The sequence below is a fragment of the Muscardinus avellanarius genome (assembly GCF_963383645.1).
Source record: "Muscardinus avellanarius genome assembly, chromosome: 2".
NCBI lineage: Eukaryota > Metazoa > Chordata > Mammalia > Rodentia > Gliridae > Muscardinus > Muscardinus avellanarius.
Genome location: NC_137787.1, coordinates 73,199,013 through 73,212,613, shown reverse-complemented (window position 1 = coordinate 73,212,613; position 13,601 = coordinate 73,199,013). Strand labels below are relative to the sequence as shown.

Below are 13,601 nucleotides of genomic sequence, written 5' to 3'. Positions count from 1 at the left end.
TTTAAATGCCTGCCTGAGGGGTTTAGCTTTTGAGATAATGCCATTATTACAAAGTTGGAGACTTCAAACTCCAAATAACAGGTAGCTGGTGAAAGAAATATTGACTTTTATCTAAATTGTGTCTTAAGAACTAGAAGTGAGACATGTTCTTTAATCTAAACACCTCTCATCTGAGCAGTCATCTCTTCAAAGCAATAGTTGAACCTTCCTCATGGAATCGGGATCTGGGGTGTCCAGTGGGAAATAGGATCAAATAATAAAGAAGGAAAGAGACTACAGCTGAAATCCCTCAACATTTTTCGTTGATTCAATTGTTCAACTCAAGCCAGGCAGGGGTGGTGGTGCATGCTTGTAATCCCTGTATCTTGGGAGGCTGACACAGGAGTATTACAGGTTCACAGCCAACCTTAGCTACTTTGTGAGGCCTTGCTTCAAAATAAAGAATAAAAAATAGGGCTGGGGGTATAGCTTGGAGTTAGAATGCCCCTGAGTTCAATTCCCACTACCTCAAAAAAAAAAAAAAAAAAAAAAAAAAAAGAAATCGAATTCAAATGTATTGAGAACGTGCAATGTGCCACATGGAGCTGAGCTGGGAGGATGCATAAAGGAAAGAATCATTCTTTCTCTTGAAGATGCTGTACTTTGCCAGAAAAAGCCAGCAGGAGTCTCTGATTGGATGCAGGCCTCCGAGCAGCTCACATCTTCATGGGGATCATAGAGACATAGGCAGTGTGTAAAATAAGCAGAGAAATAAATAAACAATGCATTGTGGTGAGTACTATGAGAGAGTTAGCCATGGGAGCTGAAGGAAGGACTACAGAGGACCACATAGTCCAGAATGTGTGTGTGTGTGTGTGTGTGTGTGTGTGTGTGTGTGAGAGAGAGAGAGAGAGAGAGAGAGAGAGTGTGTGTGTGTGTGTGTGTGTGTGTGTGTGTGTGTGTGTGTGGAGTGTGTGTGTGTTGGCTTCCTGGAGGAAAATTAACTCCCTGAATTGAGTTTTAAGGATAAATGCAAGTTCTTCAGACAAGAGAGTGGGAAAAGCTTTTCAGGAAAAAGAAACAGCCTGGTAAGAAGTTGAAATTGGCTCAGCACTGAAGGTTGGCATAGTTTTATAATATGCTGAGAAATGGCTCCAGATAAAACAGGGAAGTTATAATAACAACCTGCTCTTATGGAGGTCTTTCCATGTAATAGATTCTGTGCCAAGAGCTGTATCCAGCACTCTCTCACTGAAGTCTCCTAGTAATTCTATAAAGTAGGTATTATTATTATTTCAGATTTCACTGAGGAAATTGAAGCATCATGAGTTTAAGAGACTTTCCCCAGAGTCATAAAACTGATAAACAGTAGAGCCAGGATTAGAACTCTCACAGCTTGGCTTTAAAGTCCATGACCTTAACAACCATTTAATACTGTCTTGTGAACTGTGTACAAAGGAAACCACTTGTCATAAAAAGGAAATTAGACATTCTCTGAGGACAGTTAATGGTTAGTAAATGACATAATCAGATCTGGAGTTTGTAAAGACCAGTTTTTGTCAGTAAAGATAGCTTGATTGGAGTGGATAAAAATCATAGGCTTTGAAACTAATTAGAAATGGTGTTACAATTCCAGAGAGAAATGCTGAGGCTTTGAATGGAGATGGTCCCTCCATCCCATGGGATAAGCATTCTCTAGGGTAGCCCCAGACTTCTGCCTCTGGTTTTTACATCCTTACGTATTCCCTTCCCTTTGAGTATAGGCTGTAGCAGGACCATGGGATGTCACTTCCAATATTAATTATAAAAGACTGCAGCTTCTGTTTCTTGCACCCTCTTTCACTCTCTCTTGGCTTTATGGTGCTCAGAAACGAGTATGGATCTCCAAAGTGCAGCCAACAGCCTTGTGAGTGAAATCCAAGCAGATTCCTTCCTCGAGATTCCTTGCCTTGAGCTATGGCAGGCCGGCTGACAGGCGCCTCACTGCAGTCTTGAGAAAGACCTGAGCCACAGCCACTTAGCTAAGCCTCCCCCAGCACCTGACCCGCAGGAACTGTGAGAATGGAAATGCTTACTGTTTCAGACACTCAGATTTAGGTTAATTTCTTATTCAGCAATAGGCAACATATACACCCAGAACTCCCATGTATCTTTGTGTGTGTGTGTGTGTGTGTGTGTGTGTGTGTGTGTGTGTATTACTGGGGATCAAACCCAGAGGCATTCTACCTCTGAGCTACACCTCAACCCTGTTTTTTTTGTTTTGTTTTGTTTTGTTTCATTTTGATTTTGAAACAGTGTTTTGCTCAGTTGCTGAGGCTGGTCTAGAACCAGCGATCCTCTTGTCTCAGTTTCTCATTACCATATCATTTTATTTTATTTTATTTTTTTTTGTGGTACTAAGAGTAGAACCCAGGGCTTTTCTACCTCCAGGCTATACTCCCAGACCTATTTTTTATGCTTTATTTGGAAACAGGGTCTCGCTAAGTTGCTGAGAGCCTCACTAAGTTCCAAGGTTGTCTTCGCACCTGTGCGATCCTTCTGTCTCAGCCTTCCGAGTGCTGGGATTACAAGCGTGCGCCACCATACACGGCTTTACCATATAATTTTCTATATACTACAAGCCTCTGGAGGTATACCATATCTATGAAGTGGGTTGACATGGTATAATTCTGCCATTTATGTACTATTTAGGATAATTTTTCCATGATATTTTCATCTCTTATTTACAATAAAGCTCCAATGAATTCAAATCGCCTTACAATGACAATTTGGTATTGTAACAAAATCTATTTCTGGTATTTCTAGAATAATTTTAGAATATCTCTTAGGGAATCCTCATGCCAGTCAGCTAGCATGAAAAGCAGATATTACAGCTTCCATTCCCAGTCTCCTCCAGATTGTCTCTCATTCTGAATCTTGGACCAGCTCTTTTCCCCACAACTGTGTGTGTAACAACTGTATTGTAAGACAAACCATAGTCTCACAATTGTAAGACAAACCATAGTCTCACAATGTGTTACTATAACACATACAGGACAGCCAAGTACATGACTGTCAGCGTGCAGTGCACACACACACACACACACACACACACATACAGTTTTTTATAAAGATGAGATTACTGTGCACTATAGTTGAATTTCATGACTATACAGGATATTTATACCTCTTAAATAACTGCCTTTCACTACATATTATCCCCCAAATAGTAGACAAAGAAGAAGGCAACTTTAAAACGGGGCCCATGAAGTCCCCCACCCACTCTCGATGTGTACTTTCTCAGCCTCATGAGTCATGGGCTGTGTGCATACAGTTGGCTCAGATGAGCTGGCACCCTTGAAACTGCAGCAGCTGCGCTAAACAATTACCAGGCTCTAACTGAGAAAATTTCCCATGAGGGACAAAGAGCCAGCTGGGCATTGCTGGTGCTTGTCTGGTGGACGTTTGTTAGTTTGTATGAACAGTGAAATTCCCAGGGCAGCAATCAATGGGGGAGATAATTCCTCCCAGAATACATTAACCCAGAAAACTGCAACTGGATGAGACCCTTTTCTTGGGGCGCCCTTTGTGCCTTCAGCAAAGCAAACTGGCAAGCCTTGTCCTGAACATTTAGAACCTAGACGAAGCCTCCCGAAGCCTGGTATCTCATTAAAGGAACCTGGTGGCCATTAATGAAATTCAATTAATCAGTCCTCAGCTATTTCAGTGTAACTGGCTGAAATCATGTCCTTAAATTTTCTGCTTCAAATTACACTGGAGCTGTATACACAGGGCAAACTTCAAGGATTAATCTTCTAAGACATATTCATTATACCAGAGGCTGTATCAAAATATTAATATTTGCTTGGCATTACTGTCAAAAGAGAATACCTGAGAACACGTTAATACATTTGGTAATTCAGAAAAACTCATTATCTTGAAACTATCATTTGCCCTGTTATGAAGACAGGATCTGAAGTGAGGTGATTTTTATAGCAGATTTTATATTGTTAATGTAATATATATTTAAAGTAAAGGTTATGAATCTTAAACTAATGAAGGGTTTTCCTGCCATTTCATTTTAAATTACTTTCATTTTACTAAACTATATATCATTTGCTCTTCATCTTTAATAGTTTGGGTTCATTAGCATACTTTATTAAATACACTTTGAAACATCTTTAAATCCAGCTAATCTTATAACTGATGAGGTTAGCCCTGCTCCTATCTTTAGTAAATAATAATGCCAGCAAACACTGCATGTCACTTCCTTAGGAATTGAAAAAGAAATGCCACACCAGTGAAGACTTGCAAATTTGAAGATTCATTATGTGATCTGTTTCCTTCATCATATTTGTTCTTTGTAAGGTATTGTAGTGTTAATGTAGACTACTAGAGAGAGAAAGAAGGGGGGCACAGGTTGTGCAGAAATTGTCTGTGAGCTGCTTGATTACTTAGTTTTTTTGCTTGGTATAAAAAGATTTAAGTTTCGTAAGAATGATTTGTAATTTACACATACATTCAGCAACACTTGTAATCTTGGAAATTATTTTGTCGGTCTCTTAACTCATAGGCAAAATTTTTCCTTACTCAGTTTACAAAGTTTTCCCTTGACTCCACATCAGCCCTCTTCAAAAGATGCAAGAATCCCTTGCAAATCAAATTATCCTTTGAATGACAGCAAATTTTAAAACTGCTAATTCTGAATAAATGAGGTTTTTAAGATCTCACCATACATTGTAGTTCCCCAGTTTCTAGTTCAATATTAAACCAGGGAATTATGATTCAGTTTCTGGTGCTAATTTAACATCAAACTTCTGCTTACTTCCCTGTAAGGTAGGCCCTTGGTCAGCTGAAGCTCCTGGCCTACTTCAGAGTTTCTTTTATGCTCTGGAATGTATCACATTTTAAAGTGCAGGTTAAACTCTAGAACAGGTCATTAATCATTTTGTCTCTTGGGACTTTCCTGGTGCTTTTTGAGAAGGAAGCAGAACTGATACAAATAAAACATGTGAGGAACTTTTATTTTCAAAACGTCAGATCTGTTCACAGAAATCACAAGGGAGGGGAGAGAGGTAATACACTCTAAATTTAGGTAAGAGGGAATGACTCAATTATTGGGATATTCTCTTGGCTGACAGAATAGAGCCCTCGAATGGGAATGGAGAAAATGAGAACCTAAAGGACTTTCTTTAAATTGTATTAAAAGTCATCTGATATCATGAATTTCTGTTTTATATTTATTGATATTTTGAATTTGACTTATCTTTTTAAAGTTTGTAGTGCTATTTATTAGCAAAGAGATACACTTATGCATTGATCTAAAGTTTTATTTTATGTTTTATGAATGTCAGAGTTTGAGTTTCTGGTAAAATAGGCGAGATATAAACTTTAGATATTGTCATGGATTTCACACAAACATATTCATTTATCAAGGAGAATTAATGTCCAGGACTCAAAACTCTACTCAAGACTTAACGGGAAAAGCAAGTATGTTTCACACTTTAAGCACAAATCATTTAGTGATACACATTTTGCTCCTTTTTCTATGTTTATTTAGACATGAAATTTATGTATTTATTCATAGGATAAATAGGAACTCAGGAAATATTTATTTGAAGAAACTTAATATCTCTTAAGATAAATTATGTGAATGCAGCATTGAAGTGTGTGTGTGTGTGTGTGTGTGTGTGTGTGTCCATATGACTGAAGCTAAGGGTGGAATGCAGCATTGAAGTGTGTGTGTGTGTGTGTGTGTGTGTGTGTGTGTGTGTGTGTGTTGATGACCATATGAATGAAGCTAAAGGTGGAGCTAGATGTTTAGAGCTGAAGAAAAGTAGTATTTTCACTACCTGGGGATGCCTTTGGAGAGGCCTTGCCAAAAGTCACTATGAATGCCCTTTTCATAGTTCATTAATTACCGACTGGTATTTTATGGAAGGAAAATAGGTGCTGCCTGATCCTCAAGACAAGAATGGAGTTTATTTTAATCTCTACTTCTTGACAATGTCATCTTAGGTTTTATCAGAAGGTGTTGTAAATGTAACCTGATATTCTGTGAAGAATGGTTTGGCCAAGGATATCATAATTTCTCAAGGTTTTAATGAAGCTATTTTAAGATATTAGAGGAAAGGGAATTTCTAGTTGAAGACAGGCATTAAGTTAAGCTATAAAAATTGAGTTCAGATTAGTTAACATAAGGATTCTGGTTGTCTAAAAATATTTTAGGATTACTGAAATACTATCATTTTAAATATACACCTGCAGTGTATTCATTTTTCCTAGTTTTCCTGACTAATTACTACATTACAAATGGTTCAGTGTATAATAAACATAGTGTATAATAACAGTCATGAATATATTTTTTTTATTTTTATTTTTTTATTTTTATGAATGTTTATTTTCTTTCTTTTTTTATAACAATTTTTTATTGAACATAAATAGTATACATTTACACTATATTTGGTGCCCTCCCCCCCCGCCCACATTCCCCCACCCCCACCAATGGTTGTCCAGGTTAACCATGTCTTATTCATAATTTTACACATGATCATGAATATATTTTGACTCCATGGTAAAGGTCTTTCTTTGGGAGAACACTGATTTACTGAGACTCTGGAGGTGAAGGAAGACAATTATTATGGCAGCCAGTGGTGTATACCCCAGGAAGGTGGAGTGGCCTAAAATATGGGAGCAGGCCAAAGAAACCACCAGGCCTGCTTCTACACAGTGTCTTTCCTGTCAGTGCTGTGTCTGCAGTCCCCTCCCCTGCGCCTCCAACAATACAATATTCCTTTGAGTTCATATGTTTCTCCTTCAAGATGCAAATCTATCCCAGTGAGAACAAAACTCTGTTTTTCATGCAGCTTTTTATATGAGATGCTTTAATGAAATTATCAACATTTAGAAAACATGAATTTTTATTACAATGGGAATAACTGAGGGAATTAAAAAACTCTAATGCTGACTTATTTATTTATTTATTTATTTATTTATTTATTTATGTGTTGGGGATTAAGCCCAAGGGCATTTTACCTCTGAGTTATAACCCCCCCCCCCACCCAGCTCCAGCTCCAGCTCCAGCTCCAGCCCCAGCCCCAGCCCCAACCCCATTTTATTTTATTTTTTACCTTTGAAATAAGGCCTTACCAAGTTGGGGAAGGCCTCACTAGTTGCTGAAGCTGGCCTTGAACATGCAATTCTCCTGTCTCAGCCTCCCAAGTACTGGGAATACAGGCATGCACCACCACCTCAAGCTAAGGCTGACCTTCTTAATGAAGGGAATAGTTTGAATAATGATATGTTTATATGTAAAGTTATCAATACAAATTTCAGTATTATATACCGGGAGGAAGGGAAGGCAGTGTGGGGATCTGGAGAGAGACACACTAAGTGCTTTATGCATGTATGTTTTTATTACATAAACCACAGATATGCTGTATAATTACAGTGCGCCAATTAAAAATGTTTTATTAAAAACTATTTATAATTTTGCATATTGCTTTAAAACACTTAGTTTAATCAGATTGTTACTCATAGTAAAGACAGAATGTTTTGGAGAGGAAAGCAGACCTGGAAGGATGGTCTATCTTGCAGATCAAGGAGTTGCAGTTGCTAAATATAAGGGGAGAAGGACACAGAGACAGGACGTTAGGAAATTTGCTTAGAAATGGATGTTGTCTCACTCTGCTCACTCTGCTCTTTCTACAGCCACCTTGGGACTTTGCCTCTCCTGTTTAATCAGCTTTAAAATCTCTGGCTATTATCTGTGCCCGCCCTGCACACCCATTGCCCATCTCTGCATCAGTCTGGCTAGCGTCTTCTACCTTCTTTCTTTCTTCAGGACTCAATGTAGACAGTGCTTTCTTTGACTCCTTCAGATGGGGGTAGATGCCCCTCTTTTCGCACACTGTCCACCCATTTTGTCACAGCAAAAGCTTGGTCCCTCTAATATGCTGTATATTCTGTATTATTCTCTTTGTCCGCTCAACTAAATGGCAGAGGAGTGCCACCACTGTAACCAGTTTCTGATGCAGTGTCCTGTTCAGAAGAGTCACTCCACTAATATTTAGAGAATGAGCAAATCGTTTGTTGTTTTGTCTTGAAATTGACATTGAACATTTATTGATTGTCTAGGACAAAAACATTGTGCCTACTTTATAAATTGGGAATTCAAGACAAGGAAGGATCAAACAGCAGTGAAGAACATTGTCAGTGTTAAATGAAGGGGGCTGGGGTTAGAATTCAGCTAATAGTCTCTTATCTTCCATTTGGAAACTAATCCAATCAGTTCCAGCCTCATATAATTCAATCCAAGTGGGAACTATGTAAGAGGCCGTCTCAGAACAATGTCTCCTCCTCCCTTCACGCCTCTTTCCACTTGGTAAGAAGGAGAGAGCAAGGACAGAGTCTGTGAAAGGGAAGTAGAATTAACTCTCACCCATCTTACTTGACCTTTTTATAGTAGGAGCTCAATGTTATATGAATGGATACATGTTGTATTCCCCCTTACCACAGAAATAATAGCAGAAGTTGGAACCTTTGCTGGGTATGAAGGCACAGCCCTGTAATCCCAGCACTTGGAAGTACAGGAGGATCACAGGTTCAAAGGTCAGCTTCACTAACTCAGCAAGCCCTCAGCAACTTAGTGAGACCCTGTTTCAAAGTAAAAATAAAACAGTGCTGGGGTCATGGCTCAGAGGTAGAATACCCCTCAATCCTCAGTACCAAAAAGAAGGAGGTGGAGGGGAAGGAGAAGGAAGATGAGGAAGAGGAAGTAATTGTTAGAACTTTCTCTTGCAAATACCAAACATGTACTATATGTGATTACATTGTATTTACTCTCCCTCTTCGTCCTCCTCCTCCTCATCATCATCATCATCACCATCATCGGTATCTAGACATCTACAAAGAGGTATGAAGTAGCATGGATATAAATTATTAAGTTGTGCACATATAGACTAAATGTCCTTAAATGTTATGGGTAGAAAAGGTTGGTGCAAACTGAGAATTTACTTGGAGATGATCTAGATCTCAGAAATGGTTTGGGGCTTGGAATGTAGCTGGTAGAGAATTTGCTCAGCATGCTCCGGGCCAGGGGAAAGCATGCTTAGAGTAACTTACCATGGCACGGTGTGTATGTGTATGTGTGCTGGTGTGTGTTTGTCTTTGAGAAAGATGGGAAGAGTTGATGCCAAAGAATGTATTAAAGTGAGTTGATGTGGGTGACAGCTCAACAAAGGAATTAACCTATAAAATTAAAAAAAAAACTTTTCTAAGAGTTTGAAATGAATACTTCAAACAATGCCAACACTTTTAAGAGCCATATTAAGTTTACTGGTTGAACCAGAATCAGGTACGTAGCAGGTTACTCAGGTTAAGCATTAAGGTAAAGCAAGAGAAGAGAATGAGATTATTGATGCCTGCTTCTTCCTGCAACCACAGACCTTGGGAAATTGAAAGTGTTCCAGAAGTAGCTTCTCTTAACCTTTACAGATTAGTCAGGTAGGAATCTGTCAGGTAGCTATTACACTCAGAAGAGTTCCACTGCACTTCTTAATATCTATTTTTTATATTTTCTGGAACAAACCTGAATGTTGAGTGCCGGCAGAATATAATTATATTTCAGCTAGCAGCAAGTTAATTTTCACCTTTTGTAAATGAAAATTCCTAGAAATTGTATGGGTCAGTAATTATGTTCTAGGTTTATTCCCAAAGGATGAGAATGGGGAAGAACTCTGATTAATAAGGAAATAATATTTCAAAAGCTAAGGAAATAAAAGTAGAATTCAAAATCAATAGCATAGTATATATTTTCCTGTTAATATATTTTCAAATTTTATTATTAAATTTTATAAATTTTCAAATAGCTAATTTAATATTCTATGAGTAAGAAAATAAAGGTGTATTTATTAATCTAAATACATCAGATATTTTAAAATCGTATTATAAACTAGTTATTTTGGCATTTCATATTATAATCTCTCCAAGATACTGTTGACAAAGGGCCATGCTGGCTAAATCAAATTGCAGGTTATTCCTCCCACAATGGGGCATGTACTTCTTTATTTTTCTATGTGGTTTTTGGATGTGGATTTTAGTTTCATGTAGAATGAAAGTGAGATTCTTCAGTGTGGTGTTATTCTTGGCAACATTTAGGAATCCTATTTTTCAATGATTAAAAATAGTTTCTTAATGAAGAAGTTCACTGATTTCTTTGTTGCCTTTTTATACTCTTGCATATTGTGTCCCTTTTGGATAATATCGGTTTTTCATTTGATCCAGTAGGTGCAAACACAGTCTGAAATGCTTTTTTATCTGAGAATGTTCTCAGGATATATGAATAATAACTACAGAAATTTTTAGGAATTGTGTTAAAATTTAAGATTGCTTTCTCACAAAGTTAATTTTCTACTACATTCCATAAGCAGAGTAGCATGCTCATCTTCTAACAAGTACCGTGCCTGACTACTTGGTTTTAACTGGTGATGAAAACTCATTACTACTAGCAACTCTGTTCTTCTAGATGTCGGGATCCAGCCCGACAGCGGCGGGGCTTGATATATGATGAGTACCGACGGCCCGATCACCACATGGAGCCGGGAGATATGTCAAGCAAGGTCTCGTTTATTCCTCTCCAAGCAACATATATATAGCACAAAACCATGAGGGCAATTTCCATGGGGAAATAGCCTAGCCTATCGGGATAAAGATCACTAGCACATAGTTCACAGCCAATCCCAGGCCAGTACATGAGCCATTGATGTGTGCGGAAGCTCCTTTAAAGGTAAAAAGGGAAAAACTGCTCAGTCTCCCCACCCATAACGAATGGGGAAACCACGCCTTCATAGCTTCCTCCAGGCGCTATCTTAGCCCCTTTTCTGCTGAATCATTTTACTGTGGAAGTTCTTAAACTTTACCTAAAGCTTTGTCTTAGCCTGAAGGCCGCTCAGGCCGAGGAAGGCTGTATCTCTTTAGGTGCTGTATGCACACACCCCAACATCTAGAGACAATTTTTTTTTTCTACAAAAGAAGATTGAAACTAGTGAGTCTATCCAGAAGGAAGATGTATTTCTGGAACTGTGCCAGCTTAGTGGAAGAGAGAGAAGAGAACAACAAAAATGGCATTGGGAGTGCCAAGCCCAATGAGAACTAGACTCAGAGTACAGAAATTAGAGTTTTGGTCTCGAGTGTGCAATTAAAAATTTGTGGATCTTCAGATAGTCACTTAACTCAAAAGTTACTATGAAAATCAGTACATGATGACAATGACCATAATCAATGAAAAAGCCTAAGCGGTTTTTATAAAGGAAATCACAAAACAAATAACAGAATTAGCACAAATTTATTTAGGGTGCTGGATCTAAATATATAAAGGAATATAAAAAGTTCCTTTATATATGTGTGTGTGTGTGTGTGTGTGTGTGCAAAAGAGTGCGGCTGGTCCTTCTACCTCTGGGGTCATTTATAGGTCACAATAATCTGTCTACTTGACCCTCATTCTCCTTGTTGGCACTAACTGCCCTTAGGATCAGAAGTTTCAAATCTGTCTGAAAGCCTGATATCGTGGCACATGCTATAGCATCAACTACTGAAGATACTGTGGCAGGAGGATCTCAAGTTTGAGTTCAGCATTTGCCACTTAGCAAGATTCTATCTCAAAAAAAAGTGGGGGGCTATGGATGTGGCTCAGTGGTAAGGTGCTTGCCTATCATGTACAAGCCCGGGGTTCAATTCCTAGTACTAGAAAAACAAAACTAACACACTGAACAATTGAATTAAGACAGTCTCATGTTTTTAAAAATTTCCTACAAAATTGCAACATCACTAGCATTATAAAGAAGCCAGAAGAACTATTGCCTGTCAGGATGAGTCTTAATTTATTTTTACAATGTGCAATAATTCTTAGCTTATTATTTATATATGAAAGAGAAGGTCATTTCATAGACAGGAGATAGGAACTAAGGAATCTGTGTGTCTGGTTTTTGTCCTTGAACAAAAACAACAACAACAAAATTGTGAAGGTTAAGGGTAGAGCAAAAGGACCTTAAAAGGGAGATTCCACCAATTTTTCTTTATTCCAGTTTTCTTCTCTTTAAATTAGTAATGCTAAAGGTGTAGTTTAGTTTCAAAATACATACAAATTTAGGGGAACCTGTACTATAAAATATATAAAATTTTAAAATGATTTCTCAGAAGTCTATATTCATTCTTGGTAACTAAATACAAAACTATGACAATGACCTCTCTCTTTTTAGTGTCCAATCATTTTCAAGTAACAAGTTGTGTAGAGTGGAAAGAAGGAAGGAACATTCATTCTTTGTAAAATCCCTTTCATCAGTTAACTTTTTTTCTTTTTCGGTACTGGGGATTGAACCTAAGGGCATTCTACCCCCGAGTCACACACACACACACCCCAGCTCTATTTTTTTTTTTTTCTTTATTTTGAAACTAGGTCTCACTGATTGCGAAGGGCCTCACCAAGTAGCTGAGGCTGTTCGCAAACCCGGATCCTCCTGTCTCAGCCTCCCAAATGCTGTGATTATAAACATGCGCCACCACACCTGGCATTCTACTGAGTTCTCTTATCTGTGTTGTTCATGGCTAGAATTAAAGAAAACATAATGTTCATTAGAAGGTATTTAGCCAGGCATGGTGGCACACACTTGTAATCCCAGTATTCCGGAGGCTGAGACAGGAGGATCGTGTGAGGCCTTCCCCAACTCAGTGAGACCCTGTTTCAAAATAAAGGATAAAAAATAGGGCCAGGAGTGTAGCTTGGAGGCAGAATGTCCCTGGGTTCTATTCCCAGTACCACACACACACAAAAAAAGGTATTCATACTTGTCTATCAAGAAAACAAAGAATGAGAGAGAAGACAACTTTCTCTCTTGGAGTGGAAGAGAGTTGATAGAATCTGATGATGTTAGAAAAAGGGAGAGGGAGAGTAATAAAGCAGATATGAAAGGTAATAGAGGAATACAGTTTGGGGTAATTCAGATGCCTACAGGTAGGAAAATTTAATGTCTTGAAATCACTATTTTCCAATACAAACCTATGAATAATGAGTATAGCCACAGACATAATTTACAAGCAAGAGCTTATCACCCTGAAACAGGCTTGTACATTTGAACTAACAGATGTCAATCAACCAAGAAAGAGCAGTAGAATATTTGTATTGCATTCCCCCGCTTTGATTCAGTTTACTCTAGATTATTGGGCTTTAATTCCATGTATTGAAAATCAAGAATGTATTCTTGAGAATGGTGTGGGAATTTGCTAGCCTCACGCTGCAAATGTAAGAAATATCAACAGGCATCAAGAATTAGACTTGGCTGCAGGCTGTTTTGTAATTTTTTTTTTCTGTCATATTAGAAAAGGCCTAGGAGATCAACAGGCAAGAGTGTAGCCAAGAAAATGTGGAGAATCATCTGGTCATGTGACACACCTAGACTAAATGTTTTTTCTTTTTTTCATAGATAACTATGAGAACTGTATGTTTAACTCAAACATGAGTGTATCTGGAAATTATTCTGTGGTAAAGGAGATTGAGTGCAGGGGCATTCTGCCTCCAAGCCACAGCCCAGCCCAATTTAGTTTTTGTTTGGAAACGTGATCTCCTTAAGTTTTTGAGGGTCTCCTAA

At 38.2% G+C, this 13,601-nt stretch overlaps 1 protein-coding gene across 2 annotated transcripts in view; it reads right to left on the bottom strand.

Annotated features, from left to right (window-relative positions):
• Positions 1-13,601, bottom strand: part of KCNH7 (potassium voltage-gated channel subfamily H member 7) — a gene marked incomplete at both ends in the record, with an annotated part of 473,040 nt that overhangs the window by 104,320 nt on the left and 355,119 nt on the right. The window lies entirely within an intron of this gene.